Consider the following 16,400-nt stretch of genomic DNA (forward strand, 5'->3'; position numbering starts at 1 on the left):
TGTGCAGCCGCAAAATGACGTCCCAACTCCACTACTCGATGCACTGACCAGTAAAGGCAAGTACACCAAACACCTTCTTCACTACCCTGCCTATGATTCCACATTCAAGGAACTATGAATCTGCACTCCAAGGTCTCTTTGTTCAGCAACGTTCCCCAGGATCTTCCCATTAAGTGTATAATTCCTGCCCTCATTTGCTTTTCCAAAATGGAGCACCTCACATTTATCTGAAATAAACTCGATCTGATAATCCTCAGCCCATTTGATTGAAGTCCCATTGTACTCGGAGGTAACCTTCTTCGCTGTCCAGTGCGCCTCCAATTTTGATGTCTACTGTAAACCTACTAACTATACCTCATATATTCACATAGAAATCACTGATATAAATGATGACAAGCAGTGGACCCAGCACCGATCCTTACACCATATTGCTCATCACAGGCCTCCAGTCCGAAAAACACTACCCTCCGTCTCCAACCTTCCAGCCAATTTGTATCCAAATAGCTGGTTCTCTCTGCATCCCATGGTGTCTAACTCGCTAACCAGTCTATTATGTGGAAGCTTTTAGAATATCTTTCTGAAGTCCAAGTCAGTGATTTATGTACAAAGCCATGCTGACTATCCCTAATCACTTCTTGCTTTTCCAATTACATATAAACCTGTCCTTTAGAATTCCTTCCAACACCTTGTCTGCCACTAACCTCAGGCTCATCAGTGTATTGTTCCCTGGCCTTTCCTCATCTTCTTTCTCAAATAATGGCGCTGTCTAGCAACACCTCACCTGTGGCTACCAGTGATGGAAATATCTCAGCGAAGGGCCCAGCAATCACTTCCCTAACTTCCCACAAAGATTTGGGATACACCTGATCAGGTCCCACAGATTTATTCAGCTTTATGCATAAGACATCCAGTACAACCTCCTCTGTAATATGGATAGTTGTCAAGTTCTCACTATTTATTTCTCCAAAGTCTCCAGCTTCCATATCCTCTTTCAGTAAAAGCTGATATGAAATCCTCAGATAGTATCTCTCCCACCTTCTGTGGTTCCACAGACAGCCTTGTTGATCTTTCAGGGTCCATATTCTCTGCCTGGTTACTCTTTTGTCCTTAGTGCTTTGTAGAATCTCTTTGGATTGTCCTTAAACCTCTTTTCCCCCAAAGCTTTTTGTATGCTTTTTGCCCTCCTGTTTTCCCTCAAGTGTACTCCTACTGCCCCGAAACTCAGAGGGATTCACTCAAACCCAGCTGTCTGTACCTGCCATATCCCTCCTTCATCTTTTTGACCAGACCCTCAATTTTTCTAGACACACAGCATTCTCTACACCTACCAGCCTTGGCCTTAACTGAACATACTGTCTATGTACTCTTGTCTCATTTTCACAGGCCTATGGAGGCAATGGCAGATGAGGACATAGAAAATGTCATTCTCAGTAAAGAGGTAGTGTTGGGAAAGATAACAGCCCAAAAGTACACGGGTCTCCTGGCTGTGATGGAATGCATCCCAGGGGACTAAAAGAGATGGTGAATGGTCTATTGTCCTTCCTTGCTAGAGGGATGGTTATGCTGCAGCTGTACAGGGTGCTGGTGAGGCCACACCTGGAGTACTGTGTACAGGATTGATCTCCTTACTTCAGCAAGGATGTACTGACACTGGAGGGGGTGCAGAGGAAGGTCACGAGTTTGAGTCGGGAGTTGAGAGGGTTGGTGTATGTGGAGAGACTGAATAGACTGGGACTATACTTGTTGGAATTTAGAAGAATGGGAGGTTGTATTGGAAAAAATAAAATTAAGAAGTGAAAAAATAAGATAGAAGCAGGGAGGTTATTTCCACTGTCGGGGGGGGGGGGGGGGGGTCAACCAAGAGAGAAGAGCGTCAAAATAAGGGGGTATCTGATTTAGGACAAAGTTGAGGAGGAACTTCTTCAGCTAAAGGGTTATGAATCTGTGGAATTCCCTGATGAATGTAGCAGTTGACGTTATCAACTTGAATGTCTTTAACGCAAAATGTAGATTTGCGAACAGGAAAGGATTCATGGGTTATGGTGAGAGAGCAGGAAAGTGGAGCTGAGGCCATGAAAAGCTCAGCCCTGACCTTATTGAATGGCAGTGCAGGCTTGAGGGCCCAGATGGCCTACTCCTGCTCCTATTCCTTCTGTTCTTATGTTCCCACTTTCCAGCCGTCCCTTTACCTGGTTGGTTACAAAGAAATATTGAAAGTTCTCGCCTTGTACCGTCAAAATTCACCTTTGTCCAACTTTGAACACCAACTTTTAGATCTGGTCTATTATTTTCTGCAACTATTTTAAAACTAGTAGAATTATCGTCAGAGAATCCCAAGTGTGGAAGCAGGCCATTCGGCCCATCACATCCACACTGACCCTTAGATCCTCCTACCTTACCTCTGTAACGCTGCATTTCCCATGGCCAATCCACCCAACCTGCACATCCCTGAAAACTATGGGTAATTTCACATGGCCAATCCACCCAACCTGCACATCCCTGAACAATATGGGCAATTCAGCCTGGATTATCCACCCAACCTGCACATCTTTGGACTGTGGGAGGAAACCAGAGCACCCGGATGAAACCTACACAGACAACCTCAACAAGGTGATCATCCTGATCCTATTTCCCAGTTCCACCCAAATAAGTTCACCGGGCGAACCCCCATGAATATCCTCCCTAAGCACAACAATATTGTTATCCCTAATCAAAAACACAATTCCACCTTCTCTCTTATCCCCCTTTCTATCCTTACTTTTACATCTATTCCCTGGAACATTAAGCTACCTGTCCTTTTCAACCTAAGACACATTTCTGTAATACCCACTATATCCCAATCCCATGTTCAAAACCATATCTTAAGCTCATCTGCTTTCCCTGTCAAACCTCTTGCACTGAAATAAATGCAGTGCAGTGCTATCAAAAGGACAGACTGATGGGCAGAGGGGGTAGGATGGCCCTGTTGGTGAGGGATGACGTTCAGCCCCTTGCGAAGAGGGAGACACAGAATCAGGAGATGTACAGTTAGATTGGAGGGTGGCTAATGTTGTCCCAATTTTCAAGAAAGATGGGAGAGAGAAAACAAGGAATTATAGACTGGTTAGCTTGATGTCAGTGGTGAGAAAGATGCTGGAGTCAATTATAACAGATGAAATTATGGCTCATTTGGATATCGGTAATAGGATTCGTCAGAGTCAGCATGGATTTACAAAGGGGAATATACTGACTTTGATTGAAAATTGGCTGGCTGACAAGAAGCAAAGAGTAGTGATAAACGCTTCCTGTCGGAATGGCAGGCAGTGACTAGTGGGGTACCACAAGGTTCGGTGCTGGGACCGCAGCTGTTTACAATATACATTAATAATATAGATGAATGTATTAAAAGTAATATTAGCAAATTTGCTGATGACAAAGCTGGGTGGCAGGGTGAAATGTGAGAAGGATGTTATGAGAATACAGGTTAACTTGGACAGGCTAGGTGAGTGGACGGATGCATAGCAGATGCAGTTTAATGTGGATAAATGTGTGGTTATCCACTTTGGAAGCAAGAAAAGGAAGGCAGATTACTATCTAAAAGGAGTCAAGTTTGGTAAAGGGGAAGTACAACGAGATCGAGGTATTCTTGTACATCAGTCAATAAAAGCAAGCATGCAGGTACAGCAGGTAGTGAAGAAAGCTCACTGCATGCTGGCCCTCATAACAAGAGGAATTGAGTATAGGAGCAAAGAGGTCCTTCTGCAGCTGTACAGGGCCCTGGTAAGACCGCACCTGGAGTATTGTGTGCAGTTTTGGTCTCCACAGTTGAGGAAGAGCATTGTGGCTGTTGAGGGAGTGTTGGGTCGGTTCATGCGGTCAATTCCCGGAATGGCGGAATGATCATATGTTGAAAGATTAGAGCGACTGAGCTTGTATACACTTGAGTTTAGAAGAATTAGTGGGAATCTGATAGAGAGCTACAAGATTATTAAAGGGTTGGACACTCTGGAGGCGGGAAGCATGGTTGCACGGATGGGTGAGTCCAGAACCAGAGGACAGAGTTTAAACATTAGGGAAAGGCCATTTAGAACAGAGTTGAGGAGAAACGTCTTCACCCAGAGAATGGAGCGTTTATGGAATGCTCTGCCCCAGAAGGTAGTGGAGGCCAAGTCTCTGGATACTTTCAAGAAAGAGATGGATAGAGCTGTTAAAGATAATGGAATCAAGTGTTACAGAGATAAGACAGGAACAGGATACTGATTGTGGACGATCAGCCATGATCACAATGAATGGTGGTGCTGACTCAAAGGGCAGAATGGCCTATTCCTGCACCTATTGTCTATTGAACCTTGTCAGTCCTACCTCATTCTGTGCCTTGCCCTTGCCTGTCTAAATTCTCAACTGTAGCAGCCTCAGACTTACCTCCTTTCTCACTATCACTTTAGGTTTCCCCTCACTGGCTTACTGCCTTCCGAGTAGCACTAACAAATCTCCCTGCTTGGATATTAGACACCTTCCAATTCAGGTGTAATCCATCCTTCTTATGCACGTCAATTCTACCCCAGCAGAGATTCCAATGATCCAAAAATGTGAATCCTTCTCCCCTGTATCAGATCCTTGGCCACGCATTCATCTGCTCTACCCTGCTATTCCTACTCTCACTAGCATGTGGCACCGGGAGTAATCCAGATATTACTACCCACATGGACCTGCTTATTATCCTCCAGGCTAATTTGCTATATTGTCTCATCAGGACCTCATTCTTTTCTCTTATGTCATTGGTACCAATGTACAGCGACCTCCCACTGATCATTCTCCCCTTTCAGAATACTCTGCACCCTCAGAGCCATCCTTCATCCAGACTGTAGGGAGGCACCACCCCATTCTGATGTCTCACTGTTAGCAACAGAAACTGCAGTCTGTTCTGCAGACTAGAGAGCCCCCTATTACCATCGATCGCGTGGAACCTGATATACCTCACATTACACTAGATACTTGGCTGTCAGTGTGATATTCCCCTGAGAGTGTGACCCCCGATGCTTTCCAAAACAGTATACTTGTTTGAGATGGAAATAACCACAGAAGACTCCTGCACTACTTGTCCTCCACTTCACCCTTTCCGAGAGGAAACCCATCTACCTGACTGGATCGGCAGTTTTCCTAACTTTCTGAAACTGCCACCTATCACACCCCCTGGCTCCTGTAAATTCTTCATTACCTTTAATCATCGCTCCATCTGATCCATGAAATCCTACAGGATTTGCATCCTCACTTCCTGCAGACAATCAAGATCAGTGAAACTTTCCTTAATCTCCTGCATCCAACAGGAAGAGCACATCACTGCACATACGAATGGCTATCTTTGCACCTTAACAGTCCACAGACCCAGAAAAAGGCACACAGTCTTACAGCTTTACAAAACACTACTCTAGAATAAATTAGTACTCATATTTTATTTTAAAAAACTTAATCAAAGTATCATAAGATGTGTATTTAAAGAATAAAAACAGTTGCCGACTGAATGCTGTAGCTTTACTGAAATAAAACAGACTAAGATTTATCTTTGAAGAGACCGAAACTGAGAGTCACAGATGAACAGCACTAAACAGAACCTTCGGTCAAATTTGTCCATGCCGACCAGATATCCGAACCTAATCTTATCCCTCTTGCCAGCACCTGGGCCATATCCCGCTAAATCCTTCCTATTCATGTCAAGTATCCAAATGCCTTTAAAATGCTATAACTGTCAGCCTCCACTATTACTTCTGGCAGCTTATTCCATACACGCACCACTCTCTGCGTGAAAAAGTTGCTCCTTAGTTCCCTTTTATATCTTACCCCTCTCAACCTCAACCTATGCTCTCTATTTCTGGACTCTCCTACTCAGGGAAAGACCTTGTCTGTTTACCCTATCCATGCTACCAATGATTTTATAAAACTCTACGGAGGTCACTCCTCAGTCTCCGATGCTCCAGGGAAAGAAAGCCCCAGCCTTTTTGCTCTCTTCCTGCAGCTCAAACCCTGGCAATATCCTTGTCAATCTTTGTTGAACCCTTTCAAGTTTCACAACATCCTTCCGATTGATGGAGAACAGAATTGCACACAATATTCCAAAAGAGGCCTAACCAATGTCAGTACATGATCTTCCAACGTCTATACTCAATGCTCTGATCAATAAAGGAATATATTCCAAACACTTTCTTCAATGTCCTATCCACCTGAAACTCTACGTTCAAGGAAATATGAACCTTCACTGCAAGATATCTTTGTTCATCAACACTATCTTGGAATTTGCCACTAAGTGTATCAGTCCTGTTAAGATTTGGTTTTCCAAAATGCAGCACGTCGCATTTATCTGACTTAAACTCCATCTGCCACTTCTCACCCATCTGAACAACATCCTGTTGTCATCTGAGGTAACCCTCTTCGCTGTCCACTATACCTTCAATATTGGTGTCATCTGCAAACTTACTAACTATACATCCTATGCTCATATCTAAATCATATTATATAAACGACGAAAAGAAGTGGACCCAGCACTGATCCTTGCGGCATTCCACTGGTCACATGCCTCCAATCTGAAAAACAACCCTCCACCACCACCCTGCCTTCTACATTTGAGCCAGTTCTGTATTCAAACGGCTAGTTCTCCCTGTATTCCATGAGATCTAACCTTGCTAACCTGTCTTCCATGGGGAACCTTGTCAAGCGCCTTACTGAATTCCATAGAGCATGCCCACCTCTCTGCCCTCATCAATCCTCTTTGATACATCTTCAAATAACTCAATCAAGTTTGTGAGACATGATTTCCCACGCACATAGTCATGCTGACTATCACTACTCAGTCCTTGCTTTTCAGAATACACGCGCATCTTGTTCCGCAGGATTCCCTCCAACAACTTGCCCAGCATCAATGTCAGGCTCACCGGTCGATAGTTCCCTGGCCTGTCCTTACATAGAACATAGAACAATACAGCACAGAACAGGCCCTTCGGCCCACGATGTTGTGCCGAACTTCTAACCTAGATTAAGTACCCATCCATGTACCTATCCAAATGCCGCTTAAAGGTCGCCAATGATTCCGACTCTACCACTCCCACGGGCAGCGCATTCCATGCCCCCACTACTCTCTGGGTAAAGAACCCAGCCCTGACATCTCCCCTATACCTTCCACCCTTCACCTTAAATTTATGTCCCCTTGTAACACTCTGTTGTACCCGGGGAAAAAGTTTCTGACTGTCTACTCTATCTATTCCTCTGATCATCTTATAAACCTCTATCAAGTCACCCCTCATCCTTCGCCGTTCCAACGAGAAAAGGCCGAGAACTCTCAACCTATCCTCGTACGACTTCCTCTCCATTCCAGGCAACATCCTGGTAAATCTTCTCTGCACCCTCTCCAAAGCTTCCACATCTTTCCTAAAGTGAGGCGACCAGAACTGCACACAGTACTCCAACTGTGGCCTAACCAAAGTCCTGTACAGCTGCAACATCACTTCACGACTCTTGAATTCAATCCCTCTGCTAATGAACGATAATACTCCATAGGCCTTCTTACAAACTCTATCCACCTGAGTGGCAACCTTCAAAGATCTATGTACATAGACCCCAAGATCCCTCTGTTCCTCCACCTGACTTAGAACCCTACCATTAACCCTGTATTCCGCATTCTTATTTGTCGTTCCAAAATGGACAACCTCACACTTGGCAGGGTTGAACTCCATCTGCCACTCCTCAGCCCAGCTCTGCATCATATCTAAGTCCCTCTGCAGCCGACAACAGCCCTTCTCACTGTCCACAACTCCACCTATCTTCGTATCATCTGCAAATTTACTGACCCACCCTTCGACTCCCTCATCTAAGTCATTAACAAAAATTACAAACAGCAGAGGACCCAGAACTGATCCCTGCGGAACTCCACTTGTAACTGGGCTCCAGGCTGAATATTTACCATCTACCACCACTCTCTGCCTTCGACCGGTTAGCCAGTTTTCTATCCAATTGGCCAAATTTCCCTGTATCCCATGCCTCCTGACCTTCCGCATAAGCCTACCATGGGGAACCTTATCAAATGCCTTACTAAAATCCATGTACACTACATCCACTGCTCTACCCTCATCCACATGCTTGGTCACCTCCTCGAAGAATTCAATAAGACTTGTAAGGCAACACCTACCCTTCACAAATCCGTGCTGGCTGTCCCTAATCAAGCAGTGTCTTTCCAGATACTCATAAATCCTATCCCTCAGTACCCTTTCCATTACTTTGCCTACCACAGAAGTAAGACTAACAGGCCTGTAATTCCCGGGGTTATCCCTATTCCCTTTTTTGAACAGGGGCACAACATTCGCTACTCTCCAGTCCCCTGGTACCACCCCCGTTGCCAGTGAAGACGAGAAGATCATTGCCAATGGTACTGCAATTTCCTCTCTTGCTTCCCACGTAATCCTAGGATATATCCCGTCAGGCCCGGGGGACTTGTCTATCCTCAAGTTGTTCAAAATGTCCAACACATCTTCCTTCCTAACAGGTATCTCTTCTAGCTTACCAGTGCATTTCACACTCTCCTCTTCTACAATACGGTCCCTCTCGTTCGTAAATACTGAGGAGAAGTACTTGTTCAAGACCTCTCCTATCTCTTCCGACTCAATACACAGTCTCCCACTGCTGTCCTTGATCGGACCTACCCTCGTTCTCGTCATTCTCAGGTTTCTCACATACGCATAAATTGCCTTGGGGTTATCCTTGATCCTATCCGCCAACGACTTTTCATGCCCTCTCTTAGCTCTCCTAATCCCTTTCTTCAGGTCCCTTCTGGCTATCCTGTATCCCTCCACTGCTCTGTCTGAATCCTGTTTCCTCAACCTTATGTAAGCCTCCTTCTTCCTCTTTACCAGGCATTCAACCTCTCTCGTCAACCAAGGCTCCCTCACACGACCATTTCTTTCCTGCCTGATAGGTACATACATATCATGGACACGTCGTATCTGCTCTTTGAAAAAGTTCCACATTTCCACCACATCCTTCCCTGACAGCCTATGCTCCCAACGTATGCTCCTCAAATCCTGCCTTACAGCATCGTAATTTCCCTTCCCCCAATTATAAAATCTACCTTGTTGTGCGCACCTATCTCTCTCCATAACCAAGGTGAAAGTCACAGAATTGTGGTCACCATCACCAAAATGTTCACCCACTAACAAGCCCACCACTTGTCCCGGTTCATTACCGAGTACCAAATCCAATATGGCCTCCCCTCTGGTTGGACAATCTACATACTGCGTTAGAAAAGCTTCCTGGACACACTGCACAAACACCGCCCCATACAATCTACTTGATCTAAAGAGCTTCCAATCAATATTACCACCTTTCTTAAATAGCGGCACCACGTTAACCAACCTCTAGTCTTTCGGCATCTCACCTGTGATAATTGATGATACAAATATATCAGCAAGAGGCCTAGCAAACACATCCCCAGCTTCCCACAGAGTTCTAGGGTTCACCTGATCAGGTGCTGGGGATTAACCAAGCTTTAACGGGTTACAAGACACCCAGCACGTCCTCCTCTGTAAGATAGACATATTTAACATGTCGACATCTATTTCCCCACATTCTATATTGCCCATGTCCTTCTCCACAGTACACACTGATGCAAAACATTCAGTTAGTATCGCTCCCATCTCCTGCGGCTCCACGCGTAGGCTACCTTACTGATCTTTGAGGAGCCCTATTCTCTCTCGAGTTACCCTTTTTGTTCTTAATGTATTTATAAACATTAATTCATAACCCTATCTCATGTCCCCTTTTTGCCCTCCTGATTTCCCTCTTAAGTATACTCCTATTGTCGTTAATGCTCAGGGTTTTTTGGGATTTTTGGATTGGAATAAATGCAAAATATTACATCTTGAAAATACAAACGAGGGCAGACTTACACTAATTAAAAACAGAGCCTCGAGTAGTGATATGGAACAAAGAGGCCGAGGGGTTCGGGTCTTTCACGTCTGTCACGTGTAGACAGGGTGGTTAAGAAGGTGCTTGGCATACTTGCCTTCATTGCTCAGACCTTTGAGTACAAGAGTTGTGACATTATTTTGGATGTTGGGGAGGCCTTTTCTGGAATTCCGTGTCCAGTTCTGGTCATGCTGATATCGGGAGGATATGATGTAGTTGGAGCGGATTCAGAAGAGATTTACCAGGATGTTGATGGGAATGGATAGGTTGAATTATAAGCAGAGGCTGGATAGGCTGCGACTTCTTTCACTGGCACGCAGGAGGCTGAGGAGTGACGTTATTAGACGTTTCTCGAATTATGGAGGGTTGGTATCAGTAATGTAAACAGCAGGTGTCCTTTCCAGGAAGGGATGCGATTCAAGACTGGGTACATACCTTTTAAGGTGACAGCAGAACGGCTTTAAAAAGGCGTTCGGGAATTTTTTTTAAGTTTTTGTTCAGATAATGGTTTGTGTGTGGAATGAACTATCAGAGGAAGTGGTAGTTGTGAATCAAATTACAATGTTATGATGACACCGTGGCTCAGTGATTAGCACTGCTGCCAGGACCCCCAGGTTCAATTCCAGCTTTGGACAACTGTCTCTGTGGGACTTGTACATTCTCCCAGTGTCTGCATGGGTTTCTTCCAGGGGCTCAAGTTTCCTCCCTAATTAGAGAGCACCCCTATGGTCTGGTAGGACAATGCTGCCTTTACCTTTTACACAGTGATGCCACTGTGTCTCTGGGGTGGGGAGAGGGAATGCTGAAGGTGGTGGATGGGACACCACTCAGGCACAGTGCTTTGTCCTGGAGGATGTTCACTTTCTTTAATAGTGTTGGGGGTGCACTGATGAAGGCAAGTGGAGAATATTCCAACACAATCCTGATGTGTACCTTATAGACAGCAAACAGACATTGGGGAATCAGGGGTTTGTGGAAACTGAGGTGTTCTCCTTGGAGCAAAGGCAATTGAGAGGAGCTGTGACAGAGGGGTTTAGAAAAGTTACACGTTATCATAATAAACATTATACCCAACAGCTCATTATACAAGGATTACAGGACACACATTAAAGGTTTGGGAAGATTCAAAGAAGAACTTTTATGCAGCAAATGGGATTCGGATGGAATACAATACTCACACACAATGCAAATATCCAGGTCCTGATGAATTGACTAATTCAATCAATCAGAGTTTGGTGTTACAATGACTGAGATTACCATCTGAATGTCCACCTGTAGTATCCTGTAATACACGTTTATAAAATCCATCACTGTCAGTTCAGGTTAGAAACTCGCACCATCCCCTCCTCCTGGCACATTACCCCTTGTGGAGGTCAGCAGTCAGTTCAGGTGGAAATCTATGTGGGTTTCTCGGAGTTTCCACCTTGGAATTTCATGTGACTGAACAAGGCAGATCTTTGCCACATGGGACAGAATATTCCATGAGTCAGTGAGATGTGGAGAGCAGGATTTGCTTCTTTTTTTTCCTTCCGTGCTGCCGCTGTGCCTCATCAATAAGACATGGGGAGTGAAAGGCTCATGCAGCTCGATGGGCAAGTTGACTCAATTCTGACCAATGATATATCCCTAAAAACAGAGCAACTCTGCATGCTTCACACAGCCCAGTGCTCCCAGTAAATGTTTAGAGGGGGGGGGGGGGGGAACTCCTGGAAAAGGCATAGCTGTAAAGTTCTAAGAGGATTGTGAAGAGAGAGAGATGCACAGGAGAAGGGGGCAACAAGTTGCCAGATGGAGTATAATTTGGGAAAAAGTGAAGTCGGTCATTTTGGAGGGGATAATAAGAGAACAGAGTGCTATTTAAATGGTGGAAACTGTAGAAAGCTGCACCACAAAGGGACCGGGGGTAATTGTGTAGGAAACACTGAAAGCAGCAGATTCTGGGTCAGTCACGAAATCAAGGGTTCATTTCAGATTCATCAAGTTTAATTTAACACCGACACGGGTAAGGGGTTTCAGTAGCAATAGAGCTGGGGTGAGGTGGAGACAAGCAACATTTTAGAGATTGGAATTCCTGGTGTTTGTGATTGTGTAGATGTCTGATCAGAAGGTCACCTTGGGGTCAGATATGACAGCAATGTTGTGAAGAGTCTAGTTCTATCTCAGATTACACCCAGTGAGAGGGAGGGGCTCAGCAGTAAGGGAAAGGAATTTGTAATAGCAACTGAAGGTAATGGGTTTAACCGTAACAATGTTTCTTTGGAGGAAATTGCAGTTAATCGAGTAGTGGGAACGTGATAAGCAGTTTGGTAACTGAGTAACAGTGGAGCAATGGAGAGGGATGGTGGGGAGGGAGAGCTGGGCATTGACAGTGTTCATGTGAAACCTCACACTGTGCTTTTGGACGATGTCACCTCCTTGGCAGTGCGTAGGTGAGAAACAGGACGGACCAAGGATAGATCCTTGAGGGACACTAAATACAAGGAATTCAGAAAGGAAAGGGAAAGTGGAGATGGAGCAGGATTTACAAATGATGGTGAGGTCAAATGTTAGTTTTTTCTGCAGAATGGAGGAGAAGGACAAAACCAGAAAAGGCAGACAGACAGAACAAGGAACAATACCTGTGAATTGGCGAGGGGGAGTGATGGGGAGGAAACAGAGTTGGAATGTCTGTAGTTTAGCGAGACTAGTAAAAGATCAAGATGAGCTCTGATAAGGCTTGACAAGAGACTGGAGAAAGATGTAAGTTTGGGACAAAAACCAGGAACACCATGTGAGGCAGTTTGCCTCGGTAGGCTAGTGGGAGGGAGGGAAGCAGCAGAGGCAGCTGATCGGATTGTCTCAGTCTTAGTGACAGAGAAACTCAATGTGCTCCTTGCTCTTGTTGTTGGAGGGAAGGATGAAGGAGACAGGATGATGGACAGGGTTTTACAAAGAAACAAAACCAGGGTTAGTGATATTTAAAATGAGTGAACAAACCTAATATATTTAACATTTATCCAGAATATTAAAATGTACAACTGAAGTCCTTGTTCGAATCCCAGCTTGGCAGATGTTAGAATCTGAATTCAAGAAAAAAATAACAAATTAGGAATCTCCTGATCTCCATGGAACCATTGTCAATGGCGAAAAAATCCTGCCAACCTGACAGTCGCCCAACAAGCTACTCACTGTATTAATCACTGCAAAGTCTCAACAAAGGAATGAAACTGGATGGACCACTTGGCATCTAACAAGGCATTAGGAAATACAACCACAGAATCAGCCCTCTCGACTCTGCAACATCCTGCTCACTAACATCTGTTTTTTGGGGGGCCAAAACATGGCGAGCTGTCTTACAGATTAGTCAAGGAACAGCCTGACATAGTCATACTCACATAGTAATCCCTTACAGATAATGGCCAGACACCACCATCACCATCCCTCGATAGAGAGTGTGATGATGGAAAAGCACAACAGGTCAGGCAGCATCCGAGGAGCAGGAGAATCGACGTTTCGAGCCGAAGCCCTTCATCAGCCTGACATGCGTTTTTTTTCCCAGCACCACACTCTCGACTCTGATCTCCAGCATCTGCAGTCTTCACTGAAATCTCTGGATATGTCCTGTCACCCCAGCAGGACAGACCAGGCAGAGGTGACGGCACAGTAGTGTACACACAGGAACCATTTGCCCTGGGAGTACTCAGCATTGACTTTGGGCACCAGGAAGTCTCATGGCTCCTGCTGATTACCACGTACCGTGCTCCCACAGCTGATGAATCAGTGCTCTTCCATGTTGAATAACACTTGGAGGAAGCACTGAGGCAATAAAATAGTGACAAGCCTATTCTGGGTACAGGATTTCAATGACCTCTACCAAGAGTGGCTCAGCAGCAGGATTACTGACTGAGCTGGCCGGGTACTCAAAGACATAGCTTCTCAACTGGATTTGCCGCAGGCGGTAACGGAACCAGTAAGAGGGAAAAACATACCAGATCTTATCAGTATGAATCTGCCAGCTGCAAACGCATCTGTCCATGACAGTATCGGTAAGAGCGACCATCCCACAGTCTTTTTGGAGACAAAGCCTCACCTTAAAGTTGAGAAAAACCTCCATTGTGCTGAGTGGGACTATCACCGTGCTAAATGGGACAGATGTAGGAACTCAAACTGGATCTCTCTCAGGCACTGTGGGATAACAACAGCAGCAGAACTGGACTCCAACACAATCTGTAATCTCATGGGTTTGTACATCCCGCACTCACCCATCACAATGGACAGGAAAGGACAGCATGCCATGAGCAGCACCAGGCATACCTAAAAATGAAGTACCAACCTGGTGAAGCTACCAAGCAGGACTATCTGCATAATCAAACAGCATCAGCAGCAAGCAACAGAGCTAGGTGATCCCACAACCAATGGATCAGATCAGAGTTCTGCCACACCCAGTTGTGAATGGTAATGGACAATTAAACAACTCATTGCAGGAAGCACCACGGATATCCTCACCCTTACAGATGGAGGGGCCTCACACATCCATGCAAAAGATAAGATGACAGCATTTGCAGTAATTTTCAGCCAGATGCAAAGTGAGATGATTCATCTCAGCCTTCTCCAGTGGTTCCTAACGTCACAGATGTGAGCTTTAAGCCAGTTCAATTTAGTTCGAATAATATCGAGAAATGGTTAAGTAGTGTAAAGGCTACGGGTCCTGCTAACATTCTGGAAATAATACTGATAGCTTGTGCTCCAGAACTTGCCACCCACCAAGCCACGTATCGCTCCAGCACTGGTATCGACCGACAATATGATACATTGCCCAGGGATGTTCAACACAAAAACACAGGGCAATCCAACCCAGGCAATTTCCCTCTGTCAGTCCACACTCGATCAGCAGTAAAGTGATGGAAGATGTCATCAACAGGGCTATCAAGCAGCAGCTGCTCAGCAACAGCCAGCTGAGCGACACTCGTTTTAGGCACCACCAGGGCCACTCAGCTCCCGATTGTGTTACCGCCTGATTCACAACCTGACAACCAGCTGAATCCAGAGGTGAGGTGAGAGTGACAGCCCAGCCCCACTCCAACATCATTACTTCTAGCTGATTCCACCCTCATCTCAGTTCATATACTGAAACTCTCATCCATCGTGTGTTATCTCCAGACTTAATTATCCAAAAACACTCCTGGCCAGCCTCCCAAATTCAACCTCCCTGTAGTCTCAAGAAAAATTGAAAGCTCTATCGCCCACATGCTCACTTCTCCCCAAAAATGTTCATCAGTCAAAAGGCTCCTATTCATAAGCAACAACAATTTAAAAATTTAATTCTTGATTTGATTCCTGGCTGTGATCATCCCGAGCTCCCTGCACCACACATTCTTTGTCGAGGTCTCAACCCATTTTCTTTGAGACTCCCAACGATTTGTTAATTCATTACTTCAACTTTGTGGCTGATTCTACAGTTACTAAAGCAACATGGTCTGGAATTTGCAGACAAAACCTCACCGGTCTGCTTTCCACCTTTAAGACATCCCCCAAAACCTGCTTTTTGGCAATGCTTTTGGTCACCTGACCTAATATCACCTGACTTAAAATGTCCATCTCTGGCCTTATATCTAAAGTACTCAATAGTATTTTTATGAAATAAGCATGATGATAAAACTACAAACTGTTGTTGATTTGGACATTATCTTCAGATCTTTACTGTTGCTGTAATGAATACTCTGTAATGTCTCTTACCCAACCACATTGTGAGAGCACCTTCACCACACAAACTGCAGCTGTACAAGAAAGTCAAACATCACCCTCTCCACAAGCAACAGGGCTTTGGCATTAATCACTGGTATCTGTGGAAGGAGAAACACAGTTGATGTTTCATGGAGTGCAAAATGGATTACAGGGAATGAAAAAGAAAAACAGTAATCTGATAATAGAGCAGCACATGGTCAGGGGCTGGGCCGCAGTGAAAAACTCATTTGCAAAGGGTCTATAAACGTAATAATACAGTACTAAACAGGCCAAAATACACCCATAGTTCGAGACTGAGGAAGCTAGATATTGACAAAGTGGCCATGAGGGAGCCCAGAGGTGAATCAGAGCAGTATTAGCTGCGATGATCCGAATGACTCTATCGAGAGAAAGGCTGCACATGCGCCTGGCTGCACCTTGCCCCCTACAAAGATGGCGGCTCCGCACGTGTCCAGTGAATCGTTGTCCCGAATAAAGATGGCGGCGCTCACTCAGGCCTGCAGTCGCACTGAGGCCATTCCTCATTTACTGCAAACACGGGACTGGGACGTTCAAATTTGTGTTTTCCGACGTGCACAATTTGTTTGTAAAACCTCTCCGCTTGTAGCAACACAGTTTTTCTCCCATTTCCCTGTTTATTTCTTTCCTTACCGTATCCTTTCTCTCCAGAACTTCCCGAGCATTCATTACAGCGACTGTGCGCCGCGTGCGAGGGTGATCACATGGTTTAGTTTAGCTCCGCCCTTCAT

The 16,400-nt window shown here is 45.1% G+C and overlaps 1 long non-coding RNA gene across 2 annotated transcripts in view; it reads right to left on the reverse strand.

Annotated features, from left to right (window-relative positions):
* The window catches only part of LOC148137832 (uncharacterized), a 115,509-nt gene extending 99,759 nt beyond the window's left edge, over nucleotides 1-15,750 (reverse strand). Inside the window, exon 1 of one of the 2 annotated variants that reach the window (XR_015754111.1) lies at nucleotides 15,643-15,750. This is a non-coding gene — a long non-coding RNA (uncharacterized LOC148137832). The remainder of the gene's footprint in view (nucleotides 1-15,642) is intronic. The other variant, XR_015754110.1, reaches the window with a different exon arrangement.
* Between the last annotated feature and the right edge of the window lie 650 nt (nucleotides 15,751-16,400).

Source organism: Chiloscyllium plagiosum, unplaced genomic scaffold (assembly GCF_037043375.1).
Source record: "Chiloscyllium plagiosum isolate Xiang-an unplaced genomic scaffold, Cpla_swu_hap1 HiC_scaffold_42, whole genome shotgun sequence".
NCBI classification, from domain to species: domain Eukaryota; kingdom Metazoa; phylum Chordata; class Chondrichthyes; order Orectolobiformes; family Hemiscylliidae; genus Chiloscyllium; species Chiloscyllium plagiosum.